This window comes from Nomascus leucogenys, chromosome 9 (genome assembly GCF_006542625.1).
Source record: "Nomascus leucogenys isolate Asia chromosome 9, Asia_NLE_v1, whole genome shotgun sequence".
Classification (NCBI taxonomy): Eukaryota; Metazoa; Chordata; class Mammalia; order Primates; family Hylobatidae; genus Nomascus; species Nomascus leucogenys.
In genome coordinates, this window is record NC_044389.1 from 93,721,984 (window position 1) to 93,739,769 (window position 17,786).

A 17,786-nucleotide genomic window follows, 5' to 3' on the forward strand; every position below is an offset into this window, starting at 1 on the left:
TATTTAATTCAATCCCATGAACTAACTGGATCCATGAACATTTACAGAACATTCCACCCACCAAGAGTGGAATACTTTTTTTTTTTTTTTGAGATAGAGTTTCGCTCTTGTTGCCCCGGCTAGAGTGCAATGGTGCGATCATGGCTCACTGCAACCTCCACCTCCTGGGTTCAAGCAATTCTCCTACCTCAGCCTCCAGAGTAGCTGGAATAACAGGCACGGGCCACCACGCCCAGCTAATTTTTGTATTTTTAGTAGAGACGGGGTTTTAACATGTTGGTCAGGCTGGTCTCGAACTCTTGACCTCAAGTGATCCACCCATCTTGACCTCCCAAAGTGCTGGGATTACAGCCATGAGCCAACACACCCAGCCTTTTTTTTTTTTTTTTTGACAGAGTCTCACTCTGTCACTCAGGCTGGAGTACAGTGGTGAGATCTCAGCTCACTGCAACCTCCGCTTCCCGGGTTCAAGCAATTCTCCTGCCTCAGCCTCCCAAGTAGTTGGGATTACAGGCATGTGCCACCATGCCTGGCTAATTTTTGTATTTTGTTTAGTAGAGATGGGGAGACTGTCTCAAAAGAAGAAAAAGAAAATAGCCAAAAGTGATGAACAGAGGATATATAAATGTACTAGTGCTTGTCTCAACAGCACATATACCAAAATTGAATTGATACAGAGAAGATTAGCATGCTCCCTGCACAGTGATGACATGCAAATTCTTAAAGTGTTCCATATTAAAAAAAAAAAAAAAAGATACCAAATAAGCACCTGAAAAGATGGTCAACATCATTAGCTACTAAGTAAATACGTATTAAAAACACAATGACGCATGTGTAGTGGCCTGTAATCCCAGCACTTTAGGAGACCAGTCGGGAGCATGGCTTTAGCTCAGAAGTTCAAAACCATCCTGAGCAACGTAGCAAGACCCCATCTCTTCAAAAATACATTTTTAAAAACGTTGGCTGGGTGTAGTGATGTAGCATACACCCATAGTCCCAGCTACTCGAGGGTTAAGGCGGCAATAAGCCATGATCATGACACTGCCCTTCAAAGCCTAGGTAACAGAGCAAGACCCTGTCTCAAAAATAATAATAATAATAATAGGCCGGGCACAGTGGCTCACGCCTGTAATCCCGGCACTTTGGGAGGCCAAGGCGGGCAGATCACGAGGTCAGGAGATCAAGACCATCCTGGCTAAGACGGTGAAACCCCGTCTCTACTAAAAATACAAAAAATTAGCCAGGCGTAGTGGCAGGCGCCTATAGTCCTACCTACTCGGGAGGCTGAGGCAGGAGAATGGCGTGAACCCGGGAGGCGGAGCTTGCAGTGAGCCGAGATTGCGTCACTGCACTCCAGCCTGGGCGACAGAGCGAGACTCTGTCTCAAAAATAAATAAATAAATAAATAAAAATAATAATAATACACAATGAGATATCACTACCCGCCTATCAAAATTACTAAATGAAGACTTATGTTCACACGAAAACCCGTGTAATGTTTATAACAGTTTTATTCTTAATAACCTACAAGTGGAAATAACTGAGATTATCTTTCAGCAAATAAGTAATTAAACAAAACGCAGTTTAACTGTAACAAATACTAAGCAACAACATGGAGGAATCTCCAAGGAATTAAACTTAGTGTAAAAAACTCAATCCCAGAAAGTTACATGTTGTTTTGTTTCATTTTTAGACAGAGTCTCACTCTGTCGCCCAGGGTGGAGTGCAGTGGCACAATCTCAGCTCACTGCAACCTCTGCCTCCTGGGTTCAAGCAATTCTCATGTCTCAGCCTCCCAAGCAGCTGAGATTACAGGTGCGCACCATCACACCTGGCTAATTTTTTTATTTTTAGTAGAGACAGGGTTTCACCATGTTGGCGAGGCTGGTTTCAAACTCCTGACCTCAAGTGACCCACCCACCTGAGCCTCCCAAAGTGCTGGGATTATAGGCGTGAGACACGCACCAGGCCTCCAGAAAATTACAAGTTCTATCATCCCATTTATATAACATCCTCGAGATAACAAAATTACCAAAATGAAGAATACATTAATGGTTATGACTAAGTCTGGCGACAGGAGGAATGCAGGTGTGGCTATAAAAGCACAACAGGAAGGGAGAGGATTCTGGGAAGATGCTGCAATAGGAATCACCAGAAACCTGAGGTTGGGAGTTCAAGACCAGCCTGACCAACATGGAGAAACCCTGTCTCTACTAAAAATACAAAATTAGCCAGGCGTGGTGGTACATGCCTGTAATCCCAGCTACTCACGAGGCTGAGGCAGGAGAATTGCTTGAACCCAGGAGGCGGGAGGCTGCGGTGAGCCAAGATCGCGCCATTGCACTCCAGCCTGGGCAACAAGAGTGAAACTCCATCTCAAAAAAAAAAAAAAAGTATATATAAGTCAGCAATGAAGAAAACGCAAGACTCGTACACAGAAAAATCACAAAACTTTACTGAAATAAACTGAAGATGGAAAGACATTTCATGTTCTTGGATTGTAATACCTTAATGTTGCTAAGATTTTACTACTCCAAAGCAATCTACACGCCGGGTGTGGTGGCTCACACCTGTAATCCCAGCACTTTGGGGGGCCGAGACAGGCGAATCACCTGAGGCCAGGAGTTCAAAATCAGCCTGGCCAACATGGTGAAACCCTGTCTCTACTAAAAATACAAAATTAGCCAGGTGTGGTGGCGCATGCCTGTAATCCCAGCTACTTGGGAGACTGAGGCAAGAGAATCACTTGAACCCGGGAGGCAGACGTTGCAGTGAGCCGAGATTGCACCATTGCACTCCAGCCTGGGCAACAAGAGTGAGACGCTGTCTCAAAAAAAAAAATAAAAAATAAAATAGGCCGGGCGCGGTGGCTCACGCTTGTAATCCCAGCACTTTGGGAGGCCGAGGCGGGCGGATCACGAGGTCAGGAGATCGAGACCACGGTGAAACCCCATCTCTACTAAAAATACAAAAAAAATTAGCCGGGCGTGGTGGCGGGCGCCTGTAGTCCCAGCTACTCGGAGAGGCTGAGGCAGGAGAATGGCGTGAACCCGGGAGGCGGAGCTTGCAGTAAGCCGAGATTGCGCCACTGCACTCCAGCCTGGGCAACAGAGCAAGACTCCGTCTCAAAAAACAGAAAAAATAAATAAAAATAAAATAAAATAAATAATAAAATAATTAAAAAAAAGCAATCTACACATCCAATAAAATCCCTATCAAAATCCGAAGAATGTTTTTGGTAGAAATAAAAAAAAAAAAAAATACATTCCAAAACTCATGTAGAATCTCAAGGGACCTCAAATAGTCAAAACTATCTTGAAAAGGAAGAATAAATTTGAAGACATCACACTTCTTGATTTCAGAACTTACTACAAAGCTACAGTAATCAAAACAGTGTTGCCAGGCATGGTGGCTCACGCCTGTAATCCCAGCACTTTGGAAGGCCGAGGCAGGCGGATCAACTGGGATTGGGAGTTTGAGACCAGTCTGACCAACATGTAGAAACCCCGTCTCTCTACTAAAAATACAAAAATTAGCTGGGTGTGGTGGCACATGCCTATAATCCCAGCTACTCAGGAGGCTGAGGCAGGAGAATCGCTTGAACCCAGGAGGCAGAGGTTGCAGTGAGCCAAGATTGGGCCACTACACTCCAGTCTGGGCAACAAGAGCAAAACTCCACCTCAAAAAAAAAAAAACTGTTGTACTGGCATAAAAACAGAGCACTGAAAGAGAATAGAGAGTTCAGAAATAAACTCTCGCTTACATGGTGAAATAATTTTCAACAAAAGTGCCAGCATCATTCAGTGGGAAAGAGAGTCTTTTCAACAAATAATGCTGGGAAAACTGGATTATCTACATGCAAAAGAATGTGGGTGGACACTTATCTTACACTGCACACAAAAATTGGCTCAAAATGGATCAAACACCTAAACATACGAGCTACAACTGGACCGGGCGCAGTGGTTCACGCCTGTAATCCCAGCACTTTGGGAGGCCGAGGTGGGCAGATCATGAGGTCAGGAGATTGAGACCATCCTGGCTAACATGGTAAAACTCTGTCTCTACTAAAAATACAAAAATTAGCCGGGTGTGGTGGCATGCGCCTGTAGTCCCAGCTACTCGGGAGGGTGAGGCAGAAGAATCGCTTGAACCCAGGAGGCAGAAGTTGCAGTGAGCCGAGATCGCACCACTGCACTCCAGCCTGGGCAACAGAGCAAGGCTCCGTCTCAAATAAATAAATTAATTAATTTAAAAAAGAGCAACAACTATAGAAACATTTAGAAGAAAACACGGGAAAATCTTCACTGCACTAAATTTGACAATCATTTCTTGGATACGATACCAAAAGCACAGGAAACAAAAACTAAAAAAAGATAAACTGGACTTCATCATAATTAAAATCTCTGTGCATAAAAGGACATGACTATCAACAGAGTGAAAAGACAACACACAGAAGGGGATAAAACATTCACAAATCATATATCTAAGAACGGTCTGGAATCTAAAATTAGATACTGGGTCTAGGATCTAGAAGTAGATAAAGAATACTGATATTTCAACAACAAAAAGTCACACAAAAAGGGCAAAGGACCTGAACAGAAAATTCTCCAAAGAATACACACAAATGGCCAAGAAGCAGATGAAAAGATGCTTGTATCACTAATCATTGGGAAAATGCAAATCAAAACGACAAGATACCACTTTACATCACTAGCATGGCTATCATCAAAAACCAGAAAATAGACCAGGTGTCACAGCTCACACTTGTAATCCTGATACTTTGGGGAGGCTGAGGCAGGAGAATTGCTTGAGTCCAGAAGTTCAAAACCAGCCTGGACAACATAGTGAAGCTACCTCTCTACAAATATCAATAAAATTAGGTGGTGGTGGTGGTGGTACGTGCCTGTGGTCCCAGCTACACAGCAGGGTAGGTGGGACAACTGCCTGATCCCAGGAGGTTGACGCTCCAGTGAGCCATGTTCAAGCCACTGCACTTCAATGCTGAGTGACAGAACAAGACCCTGTCTCAAAAACAGTAACAACAGAAAATAACAAGAGTTGAAGAAAACTGAAAGACTTGAGTGGAAAAAAACTGAACCCTCATGCATTGTTGGTAGGAATACAAAATGCTGAAGTCTCTGTGAAAAACATTTTGGCAGTTCCTCAAAAGGCCAAACAGGCCAGGCACAGTGGCTCAAATCTTAGTACTTTGGGAGGCCTAGGCGGGCAGATGACCTGAGGTCGAGAGTTCGAGACCAGCCTGACCAACATGGAGAAACCCTGTCTCTGGAGAAACCCTGTCTCTACTAAAAATACAAAATTAGCCGAGTGTGGTGGCGCACGCCTGTAATCCCAGCTACTTGAGGGGCTGAGGCAGGAGAATCACTTGAACCCGGAAGGCGGAGGATGCAGTGAGCCAAGATCACGCCATTGTACTCCAGCGTGGGCAATAAGAGTGAAACTCCGTCTCAGGAAAAAAAAGCCAAACGGAATTACCATGTGATCCAGCAACTTCATTCCTAATGTATATCCCCCCACCAAAAAAAAAAGAGATTCAAACAGATGCTAGAATACCAATGTTCAGCTCAGCATTACTCACAATAGCAAAAAGGTAGAAACAACCCAAGTTTCCATCAACAGATGAATACATAAACAAAATACGGTATATACATAACAATGGATTATGTAGTATTCAGCTATAAACAAGATTCAAATTCTGGTACATGCTACAACATAGATGAACCTTGAAAACACTCAAAGTGAAATAAGCTACATACAAAAGAACAAATATAAGATTCCACTTACATAAGCAGCTAAACTAGGCAACTTGAAAGAAAACAGAAGTTACCAGGGGCTATAGAGAGGGTGAAATGAGAGTTATGCTTACAGGGTACAGAATTTCTCTTTGGGATTAGTTCTGGAAATATATACTGCTGATGGTTCTAAAACACTGTGAATGTACTTAATGCCACTGAATTGTATACATAAAAATGGTTAAAATGGTATATTTTGTATTATGTGTATTTTACCACAATGAATATGGAAAATCTGAATAATCAGATTACCATGTTCATGGATTGAAAAATTCAAAACTGCCGGGCGCGGTGGCTCACGCTTGTAATCCCAGCACTTTGGGAGGCTGAGGCGGGCGAATCAGGAGGTCAGGAGATCGAGACCACGGTGAAACCCCGTCTCTACTAAAAAAATACAAAAAATTAGCCGGGCGTGGTGGTGGGCACCTGTAGTCCCAGCTACTCGGAGAGGCTGAGGCAGGAGAATGGCGTGAACCTGGGAGGCGGAGCTTACAGTGAGCCGAGATGGCACCACTGCACTCCAGCCTGGGTGACAGAGCGAGACTCCATCTCCAAAAAAAAAAAAAAGAAAAATTCAAAACTATATGTAAAGATGTCCATTCTCGCCAGGCGCAGTGGCTCATGCCTGTAATCCCAGCACTTTGGGAGGCCAAGGCGGATCACAAGGTCAGCAGTTTGAGACCAGCCTGGCCAACATAGTGAAACCCCTTCTCTACTAAAAATACAAAAATTAGTCAGGCATGGTGGTGGACGCCTGTAGTCCCAGCTTCCTGGGAGGCTGAGGCAGGAGAATCACTGGAACCCAGGAGTCGGAGGCTGCAGTGAGCCAAGACTGTGCCACTGCACTCCAGCCTGGGCGACAGAGCAAGACTCTGTCTCAAAAAGAAAGAAGTCCATTCTCCCCAAACTGATATACATAATCAATGCAAACTCAAACAAAACACTAGCAACATTTTTGTGGAACATTATGGTTCAAAATGTTTATCAAATGCAAAGAGCTAAGAAGTGGCAAGATACTTAAAACAACAACAAAAAAGGAACACAATATAGAAGGACTAATTCTTTCTGGTATCTTGTATCCAGAGTTATTATTAATATGAAGCTACAGTAATTTTAAAACTGGTTCTCGCACAAAGGCACATAAAAAGAACACAAAGTCCAGAAAGAAATCCATACAAATATTAACGGCTGATTTATGACATAATGCCGCTGTGGAACTGAGAGGAATAGTGTCAAAACAAATAGATGTCTCTACTTTTTAAAAAAATAAAAATTTTTTAAAAAGAGGCTGGGCACAATGACTCATGCCTGTAATCCCAGCACCTTGGGAGGCCAAGGAGGGAGGACTGCTTGAGGCCAGCAGTGCAAGTCCAGCCTGGGCAACATAGCAAAACCCCACCTCTATTCTTTAATTAAAAATTTAAAAAAAAAAAAAAAAGAAGAAACTTGCTCAGTCATATATTTAGTTCATCTGACTCTAAAGCCCATGATCTCTTTGATTTTTTTCTTTTTTCTTAGAGATAGGGTCTCCTCTGTCACCCAGGCTGGAGTACAGTGGCAGGATCATAGCTCACTGCACCCTTGAAGAGTGAATGAATAGTTTATGTTATTTTAGCATATTTAATGTACTTAAACCTAAAATTTTTAGAAAAGGATTTAAGGCAGTCTACAATAAAGCACAAGTATTACAACAATTAAAAAAAGAAAAATAAGGCCGAGCGCAGTGGCTTACGTCTGTAATCCCAGCACTTTGGGAGGCCAAGGTGGGTGGATCACCGGAGGTCAGTAGCTCGAGACCAGCCTGGCCAACATGGCAAAACCCCACCTCTACTAAAAATACAAAAAATTAGCCAGACCTGGTGGCAGACACCTGTAATCCCAGCTACTTGGGAGGCTGAGGCAGGAGAATTGCTTGAACCCGGGAGGCAGAGGTTGCAGTGAGCCCAGATCGCACCACCGTACTCCAGCCTGGGCAACAGAGCGAGACTCTGTCTCCAAAAAAAAAAAAAAAAAAAAAAAGAAAAAAAGAAAAATAATAAAAGCCAGTATGATAGACATCTATTGTTTTTCTGCTTCATAAGCATCCCCCTTGTTTTGCAAACAGCACCCACCCCCCTGCATTATGGAAACTGCTCTTACCCCTGACTCCAACTATGTAGTTCTAGTGAGGGTTGCCATTCACAGTACCCTCCCCACTCCAGCCACAGAGATGATGGGCACATGATCCAAGACAGGCCAGAGTCCTTTCCAGGATTCTTCAAGAGAGCCCCTTCTTCTGGTAGAAGGGGCTGGAAACAAGAGCTGCCAGCAGTCATGGTTCCAGCCTCATGAAGTAGAGTCTGTAGTATGAGAGAATGAAATCAACACGCAGAGAAACAGAGATAAGAGGTGAAGTCCTAAACCCCATGGAAGGAGAAAGAGGGAACAAATATACTAATAATGATATTAATATAGCTGATGTAACTAAAGACCAGATTTGGTTCTAGGCTGCCTGGTAACCAGGACAAAAAGACAAACAGAATGTATTTCACAGATCTATCAAAAAGGAGGAAATATACCAGATATGCAAGGGAGATAATTTTCCTGATGCTTTATTATTAAAAGAACTTCTTGTACGTGGATCCTTTATGTTAAGAGTCACTGAAGAACAAAATGGACAGTGTCCATGATGAAACTGTTATATCAAATACAAATTTCATAAACTATTACTTATAACAACTGAGTTATAACTCAATCATTAAGCACAAGGGAAAAAATAACAACACAGTAGGCATTTGAAGAAGTGAATCAACTAGTTTTATGTTTTCAGGAAGTTTGCCAGCGAAGAGGAAAAGACAAAAGGGCAAAAATGTAAATAGAAAGCAGAATTCATGAGATGATTCAAAAATGTTTGTGAGTTGAGTGGGAAAAAATCAAGTAAACAGGATAGACTGAAGACTAGTACTTGGTAAAACAAGACCCTGTCAGAAATATAAAAAGACCACATCAGAAACACAAGTAGTTAATTCCACTTAAACACTACCACCTCTCCTTCTTGAAATGCCAAATGACAACTGAGATAAATGGCATAAAACCATAAATATAAAATACAATATCCCTGGAAACTAGAAAGGACATATGACAAGTGGTAAATGACTTAGGACCAAAGAAAGCGGCTGTAGTAAGACAAGCCCAAAAGCAATGCATCAGAGCACCAGAAACTGGAGGAACGTTAGATACTAGGCATCAAGGGGTGGGGAGATGCACATGCGCAGTGATGTTCTATGTATCCAGGAGTGATGTTTTCAGATGAGGCTAACCAACAGGAATTGCATACCATCTGAAAAGCAATCAAAACAATCCCCTTATTCACTACATACTAACACGGAACTGGCTCTCACCTGCCCTAGAAAACTGCAAAGCTTAATTTCCTAGAGGGTAAATGGAAGAAATCTAGACTCAGGGACACCAGGAGCAGCTGAAGAAAAACAAGAAACATAAAACTGTAATTCTAAATCCTCAAATTCCAACATCCATCTGGCTGAAGGAATACTGGTAACCAGGTTTGTCAACCCCCAACAGGTGATCGTGATCAGATGTATTTCTCTCTTACTAAGCTGAGAACCCTGCTAGATCACTTACAAAGAAGTCTATCACTCAACAATGTCTGCTCACACAGAACTTCCAATCCACCCATTAAGAATTTGTCTTAAATTTGAGGCTGGGCACGGTGGCTCACACCTGTAATCCCAGCACTTTGGGAGGCCGAGGAGGGCAAATCACCTGAGGTCAGGAGCTTGAGACCAGCCTGGCCAACATGGCGAAACCGTCTCTACTAAAAATACAAAAATTAGCCAGGTGTGTTGGCGCATGCCTGTAGTCCCAGCCACTCAGGAGGTGGAGGCAGGAGAATTGCCTGAACCCAGGAGGCGAAGGATGCAGTGAGCCAAGATCGCACTACTGCACTCCAGCCTAGGCGACAGAGCGAGACTCCATGTCCAAAAAAAAAAAAGGGCCGGGCACAGTGGCTCACACCTAACCTGTAATCCTGTAATCCCAGCACTTTTGGAGACTGAGGTGGGCGGATCACCTGAGGTCAGGAGTTCGAGACCAGCCTGACCAACATGAAGAAACCCCGTTTCTATCAAAAATACAAAATTAGCTGGGCATGGTGGCGCATGCCTGTAATCCCAGCTACTCAGGAGGCTGAGGCAGGTGAACCACTTGAACCCAGGAGGCAGAGGTTGTGGCGACCCAAGATCACACCAGCCTGGGCAACAAGAGTGAAACTCCCTCTCAAAAAAAAAAAAAATTGTCTTACATTTCAATCAAGGCTGAGAATCACCAGATTTTTACATAAAGTCACTAACATGAAAGACAGGCCAAAACAGTACAAAAGAAGAGTTCAAGGAGCAGAAGAAAATTTCATAACTGAAACCAACAAAAACCTCCAATTAAAGTATCAGCCCGGCATTGTGACTCATGCCTATAATCCCAGCACTTTGGGAGGTCGAGAAGGGTGGATCACCTGGGGTCAGGAGTCTGAGATCAGCATGGCCAACATGGCAAAACCCAGTCTCTACTAAAAATACAAAAATTAGCCAGGCGTGGTGGCACGCACCTGTAATCCCAGCTACTGAGGAGGCTGAGAAGGGAGAATTGCTTGAACCCAGGAAGCGGGGGCTGCAGTCAGCCAAGATCACGCCACTGCACTGCAGCCTGGGTGACAGGCAAGACTCTGTCTCAAAAAAACAAAATTAAATTAAATTTAAATTAAAATAAATTGTATCCAAGAAACTTGAACAGAAGATTACAAAAATTAAGGAGCAACTGAGAGCATAAAGAGTCCTTAGAAATTAAAAAGTATGGCCAGGCACAGTGGCTCACGCCTGTAATCCCAGCACTTTGGGAGGCCAAGGCGTGTGGATCACCTGAGGTCAGGAGTTCGAGAGCAGCCTGACCAACATGGTGAAACCCCATCTCTACTAAAAATACAAAATTAGCTGGGCATGGTGGCGTGCGCCTGTAATCCCAGGTACTCGGGAGGCTGAGGCCTGAGAATCGCTTGAACCCGGGCAGTAGGGGTTGCAGTGAGCCAAGATTGCACCAATGCACTCCAGCCTGGGAAACACGGCGAACTCTGTCTCAAAAAAAAAAAAAAAAGAAAGAAAGAAAAACAAAGAAAGAAAGAAATTAGTATAACCAACTTGAAAAATTAAAGTGAAGGGGCCGGGCCTGGTGGCTCAGAGCCTGTAGTCCCAGCACTTTGGGAGGCCGAGGCAGGCAGATCACGAGGTCAGGAGATCGAGACCATCTTGGCCAACATGGTGAAACCCTGTCTCTACCAAAATACAAAAAAAAAATTAGCCGGGCATGGTGGCGCATGTCTGTAATCCCAGCTACCCGGTAGGCTGAGGCAGGGGAATCACTTGAACCCGGGAGGCGGAGGTTGCAGTGAGCTGAGATCACATCACGGCACTCTAGCCTGGGGGCAGAGCAAGACTCCATCTCAAAACAAAAAAAAATTTAAGTGAAGGAGGGCCAGGAGTAGTGGCACGCCTATAATCCCAACACTATGGAAGGCTGACAGAATCACTTTCAAGGTTAGCCTGGGCTACAAAATCAAGATGCTGTCTGGAACAAACAAAAAAATTTTTAAGTGAAGATTTGGAAGAGAAAGTGAGGAATCACCTCAGAAAATAGAGTAAAAAGAGTTATACAACTGAAACAGAAAATACAAAAATTATAGAATCAGTCCAACATCCAAAATTTTTTTAAAATACAGAAAAGGCAAACAAAGCAGAACTGAGGAAATTATCAAAGAAATAATTCAAAAACTTCCTCCCTGACTTAAACGCACATTGCGAAACAGGAGCTAACAAATCAAAAGGACCACCGTGTACCTAGTACAATAAGTAAAAGAAAGCACACCATCGTGAGTAACAGAATAACCAGGTCAAAGAGAAAAATACTAAATCCAGAGAGAACTACCACATATAAACGATTAAAAAGAAATCAGAATCGGCCAGGTGCAGCAGCTCATGCCTGTAATCCCAACATTTTTGGAGGCTGAGACAGGTAGATCACTTGTGTTCAGGAGTTCGAAACCAGCCTGGCCAACATGGTGAAACCCCGTCTCTACTAAAAATACAAAAATTAGCCAGGCATGGTGGCGCACACCTGTAATCTCAGCTACTCGGGAGGCTGAGGCAAGAGAATCACTTGACCCCGGGAGGCAGAGTTTGCAGTGAGCCAAGATCACGCCACTGTACTTCAGCCTGGGCGACAGAGAGACTCTGTCTCAAAAAAAAAAAAAAAAAAAGGAAAGGAAAACAAAAAGAAATCAGAATTGCAGCTGAGTGTGGTGACTCACGTCTGTATCTCAACTCTTTAGGAGGCTGAGGCAGGTAGATCACCTTAGGCCAGGAGTTTGAGACCAGCCTGCCCAATATGGCAAAACCCCCATCTCTACTAAAAATACAAAACTGAGCTGGGCATAGTGGCACACGCCTGTAGTCCCAGCTACTCGGGAGGCTGAGGCAGGAAAATCTCTTGAACCCGGGACGCAGAGGTTGTAGTGAGCAGTGATCGCATCACTGCACTCCAGCCCGAGTGAGGCTCCTTCTCAAAAAAAAAAAAAAAAAAAATTAGAACTGCTTTGGACTTGCTAACAGTAACACTGAAAGCTAAAACGCGGTAGAGAAATATCTTCAAATTCTGATGGAAAATGATTTCCAACCAAAAATTCTATGTATTCTGTCAAACAATCAAGTAAGATAGCAATTCCATTTTATCAACCATGCAAAACCCTAATTTATTTCTCATGCGCCTTTTCCTATGAAGCTGCCAGAAGATGTGCCTTCTTAAATATAGAGAAACAGGGGAGTAGGGGGCTAGAAAAACAGGGAATCCAATATAAGCAAGAAGAAAACTCCAAGATAATGGTGAAGGGATGTTCCAGAATCCATATAGTAAGCCTAAAGAGCAAACAGTCCAGATGGGAGCAAGCAGATGGTACCCAGAAGAAGGTCCCTGGTTTAAAAAGGAAAGGAAGGAGGAAAGACAATGGAAAGTAAAAGGGGAGAGAGGAAAGAGGGAGAAGGAGGAAGATGCAAATCAGGCCAGGTGCAGTGGCTCATGCCTGTAATCCCAGCACTTCATGAGGCCGAGGCAGGCGGATCATGAGGTCAGGAGTTCAAGACCAACCTGACCAACGTGGTGAAACCCCATCTCTACTAAAAACACAAAAATCAGCCAGGCATGGTGGCACGTGCCTGTAATCCCAGCTACTCAGGAGGCTAAGGCAGGAGAATCACTTGAACACTTGAACCCGGGAGGCAGAGGATGCAGTGAGCTAAGACTGTGCCACTACACTGGGTGACAGAGCAAGACTCCATTTCAAAAAAAAAAAAAAAAAAATCAAAGATAAAAGAAATCTGAAAACAATTTTTAATTATGTGAATAAAGGTAAATCTCCAGGTGGCAGAAATAAAAAAGAACTTTAAAGCTAAATGAGGCCAGGCACGATAGCTCATGTCTATAATGCCAGCACTTTGGTAGGCCGAGTCAGGCAAATCACTTGAAGTCAGAAGTTCGAGACCAGCCTGGGCAACATGTGAAACCCCCGTCTCTACTAAAAATACAAAAATTAGCTGGGCTTGGTAGCACCCATCTGTAGTCCCAGCTACTCAGTAGGCTAAGGCAGGTGAATCGCTCCAACCCGGGACGCAGAGGTTGAAATGAGCTGAGATCGCATCACTGCATTCTAGCCTGGATAACAGGGCAAGACCCTGTCTCAAAAACAAACAAAAAGCTGAAGGAATCAGTATTAATTGAAGCTGGGGCAGTTAACGAAGCTATCAGAAACAATACCTTAGAGAGTAGGACTGACTATGACAGCAACATAGACTAAAGATATGGAGAAAAGCTCTAACTGGGTTCCCTACATAAGGACAAGAGCTGATAAGGACCCATGTCATAACAGGAAGAGACTCTAGAAAACCATGTGCTTGGACTACTAAGACTAGGGAAGCTGCACAGAAATTAGATGCTTGCTCCAGATATGAGTAGATGAGTCACTCTAAAAATCCAAGGGAATGCTGAGGGAAGGTATGAGGCCCAAAATCCATCATCTAAAGGATGTAGAAATCCAAGCCAAGAAACAAACTTAGAGACTGGCCTGAAGCAATGAACCCCATTACGCAACTGTAACAGACCCTGCAGCTACCAATCCCAAGTCCATTTTCTCCTTCTTCCCTACTAACAGAACTCTCACTTTAACCAGTTTATCAATGGGCCCAACTTTATGACCACATTTTGCAGGCTCCATAACAATTAAGAGCCAGTAAAATTAAGCATAAGCTGTTGAGTGGAGCCTCAAGGAGAACTAGTTTAAGAGTACAACTCAGGGCCAGGCACAGTGGCTCACGCCTGTAATCCCAGCACTTTGGGAGGCCAAGGCAGGCGGATCACCTAAGGTCAGGAGTTCGAGACCAGCCTGGCCAACATGGCGAAACCCCATTTCTACTAAAAATACAAAAATTAGCCAGGTGTGGTGGCACACACCTGTAATCCCAGCTACTCAGGAAGCTAAGGCAGGAGAACCCGGGAGGCAAAGGATCGCAGCCACTGCATTCCAGCCTGGGCAACAGAGCACGACTCTCAAAAAAAAAAAAAAAAAGAGTACAACTCAGAGGACCACACTTGAACCTTACCCTCTCCCCTTCTTTCTGCCTGGGACTTCTTTTGTAGTCACAATGATTGCAGTTTCAGCTGCCATGCTTTGACTATGGGATAATCCTGAATATGAAAACTATGTGCTAAGGCTGATGCAGAAGGAAGACAGAAAAAGCATACTCCCTAGTGACTTAAGAGAACTGTCATCAAAGCTTTAAAATGCCTTTTGCTTTTAAGTAAAAGAATAACTGGACGGGCACAGTGGCTCACGCCTGTAATCCCAGCACTTTGGGAGGCCACGGCAGGCAGATCACGAGGTCAGGAGATCGAAACGCAGTGAAACCCCATCTCTACTAAAAATACAAAAAATTCGCCAGGAGTGGTGGCACGCACCTATAATCCCAGCTACTGGGGAGGCTGCGGCAGGAGAACTGCTTGAATCCGGGAGGTGCAAGTTGCAGTGAGCCGAGACTGTGCCACTGCACTCCAGCCTGGGTGACAGAGCAAGACTCAGTCTAAAAAAAAAAAAAAAAAAAAAAAAAGAATAATCTCCTCACTTGTAGAAACCATTATAATCTGGTCAGCCAAACACAATTCTTAAAAGACAGAGAGCAAAGGCAAAAACCCCACAGTGACATCTTCACAACTTATGGTAGAGGAACAGGAATCCCAGGAAAGACAACTCCACCTGAAGATTAGCTTGCAGTCAAAAATTGCACAATATATAAAGACAGCTATCACTAGAATAAACAAACAAAGAATTCCAAAATCTGAGAATCTTTACAATAAGTATGTTTTAAATGTTCAAATAAAAAAAGAATATAATTCTTCAAACAATAAAGCAAGATACCCTGAAAAAAGAGACAAATTGAAAAATAAAATCACACAAAAATTCTAGAAATAATTTATTCAGAAAAAAATTAATTCACTGAATTAAAAATAAGCATAAATCTGAAGACAGAGTTAAAGACGTTATCAATAATGCAAAGATAAGATAGAAAGGCCGGGCGCAGTGGCTCACACCTGTAATCCCAGCACTTTGGGAGGCCAAGGTGAGTGGATCACGAAGTCAGCAGATCGAGACCATCCTGGCTAACACGGAAAAACCCCGTCTCTACTAAAAATACAAAAAATTAGCCGGGCGTAGTGGCGGGCACCTGTATTCCCAGCTACTCAGGAGGCTGAGGCAGGAGAATGGCATGAACCCAGGAGGCAGAGCTTGCAGTGAGCCGAGATTGCACCACCGCACTCTAGCCTGGGCAACAGAGGCTCCCTCTCAAAAAAAAAAAAAAAAAAAAAGATAAGATAAACATATGAAAGACAAATTAAAAGACATGAAAAACGGAATGAAAATCCCAAACATCTACCTAACAGTTCTAGGAAAAGAAAAGTTAATGAGAAGGTTACAGTATTTGAAGAGATAGAGTAGAAAATAAAAAATGGAAGGACACTGAGTCCTCAGAATGAAAAAGCAGACCAAGCCTCAAACAGGATAAACAAACTCAAAAGATTGTTTATCAACCAACAGATACCAGAAGACAAACTAGAATAAAATCTTTAGTTATAGGAAAATAGCTATTATCAAAGAATTCAAACTAGCTTCCAAGAGAGCAAAATAACGAAATTCGTAGACACAAAAAGACTAATATAGCTTCTTACTTATTACTTACTAGCCTCAGACCCTAAGAAAAAATACCAAAACCTTCAAACGAAAAAAAATGAACCCATAAACAAGGAAAATAAAAGGCTAGATTGAACAAAAACATCAGTAATATTAAGCCTAATTATAAATAACTATTTTTTTAAAACACACGATTATTCAGAAGATTCAAAATAAGACGCACAGTGGCTCACGCCTGTAATACCAGCACTTTGGGAGGCCGAAGCAGGAACATTACCTGAGGTCGGGAGTTCAAGAACAGCCTGGCCAACATGGTGAAACCCCGTCTCTACTAAAAATACAAAAATTAGCCGGAAAAGGTGGCATGCGCCTGTAGTCCCAGCTACTCGAGAGGCTGAGGCATGAGAATCACTTGAACCCATGAGAATCATTTGAACATGAAACGCAGAGATTGCAGTGAGCCGAGATCACACCACTGCACTCCAGCCTGGGCGACAGTGAGACTCCATCACCAAAAAAAAAAAAAAAAACAGATGGAGTAATTCCAGCTACTTAGAAGGCTAAGGTGAGAGGATCACATGAGCCCAAGAGTTCCAGATCAGCCTGGGCAACACAGTGAGACCCTATCTTAAAAAAAAAAAAAAAAACCCAGCAGAATAATAAAGACAAAAATAACATAGATTGTGCAAGGGAAAAAGAACCAAAGGAATCAAGGCGTCCCAAGGACCTTCGTTTTGTTCAAAGGGAGTACACATATTAAGACTCAGAAAAACATTAAGTATGCATGTTAAAACTTTAAGTGCAATCACTAACATAAAAGAAATAGAGCATATGACCTCCAAATCAGCAAAGAATTAAAAAAATAAAAGAATGAAGGGGTCGGGCGGGGTGGCTCACACCTGTAATCCCAGCACTTTGGGAAGCCAAGGCAGGAGGATTATCTGAGGTCAGGAGTTCGAGACCAGCCTGGCCAACATGGTAAAACCCCATTTCTACTAAAAATACAAAAATTAGCCAGGAGTAGGACCGGGCATGGGAGTTCACGCCTGTAATCCCAGGACTTTGGGAGGCTGAGGCACGCAGATCACCTGAGGTCGGGAGTTTGAGACCAGCCTGACCAACATGGAGAAACCCCATCTCTACTATACAAAATCAGCCAGGCGTGGTGGTGCATGCCTGTAATCCCAGCTACTCGGGAGGCTGAGGCAGGAGAATCGCTTGAACCCGGGAAGTGGAGGTTGTGGTGAGCCGAGATTGCACCACTACACTCCAGCCTGGGCAACAAGAGCGAAGCTGCATCTTAAAAAAAAAAATTTGCCAGGCACAGTGGCGGGCACCTGTAAGCCCAGCTACTCGGGAGGCTGAGGCAGGAGAATCGCTTGAACCTGGGAGGCAGAGGTTGCAGCGAGCGGAGATCACACCACTGCACTCCAGCCTGGGCCACAGAGTGAGACTCCATCTCAAAAAAAAAAAAAAAAAAAAAAAAGCAAAGTAGAATATTTACAATCTAAAATGTCCTTCCTCTCTGGCCAGATACAGTCACTCACACCTGTAATCTCAGCAATTTGTGAGGCCAAGGCAGGAGGCACTGCTAGAGCCCAGGAGTTCGAGACCAGCCTGAGCAACATTGTGAAATCCAGTTTCTACTAAAAATACAAAAACTAGCCAAGCATCATGGCAGATGCCTGTAATCCCAG

The 17,786-nt window shown here is 43.4% G+C and overlaps 1 protein-coding gene, 1 long non-coding RNA gene and 1 other non-coding gene across 8 annotated transcripts in view; 1 reads left to right on the forward strand and 2 right to left on the reverse strand.

The window, feature by feature from the left end:
• The window catches only part of MLLT10 (MLLT10 histone lysine methyltransferase DOT1L cofactor), a 212,401-nt gene that overhangs the window by 182,299 nt on the left and 12,316 nt on the right, over positions 1-17,786 (reverse strand). Inside the window, exon 3 of one of the 6 annotated variants that reach the window (XM_030819225.1) lies at positions 7,953-8,152. The exons of the other annotated variants lie outside the window; for them this stretch is intronic. The gene's annotated coding sequence lies outside the window, so the exon portion shown is untranslated. The remainder of the gene's footprint in view (positions 1-7,952; positions 8,153-17,786) is intronic. 6 annotated transcript variants of the gene reach the window in all.
• Positions 634-740, forward strand: LOC115836765. Its single transcript, XR_004031787.1, has one exon. It is a non-coding gene; the product is annotated as a U6 spliceosomal RNA (small nuclear RNA).
• LOC115836726 lies at positions 8,591-9,292 on the reverse strand. The gene has a single exon (XR_004031752.1). It is a non-coding gene; the product is annotated as an uncharacterized LOC115836726 (long non-coding RNA).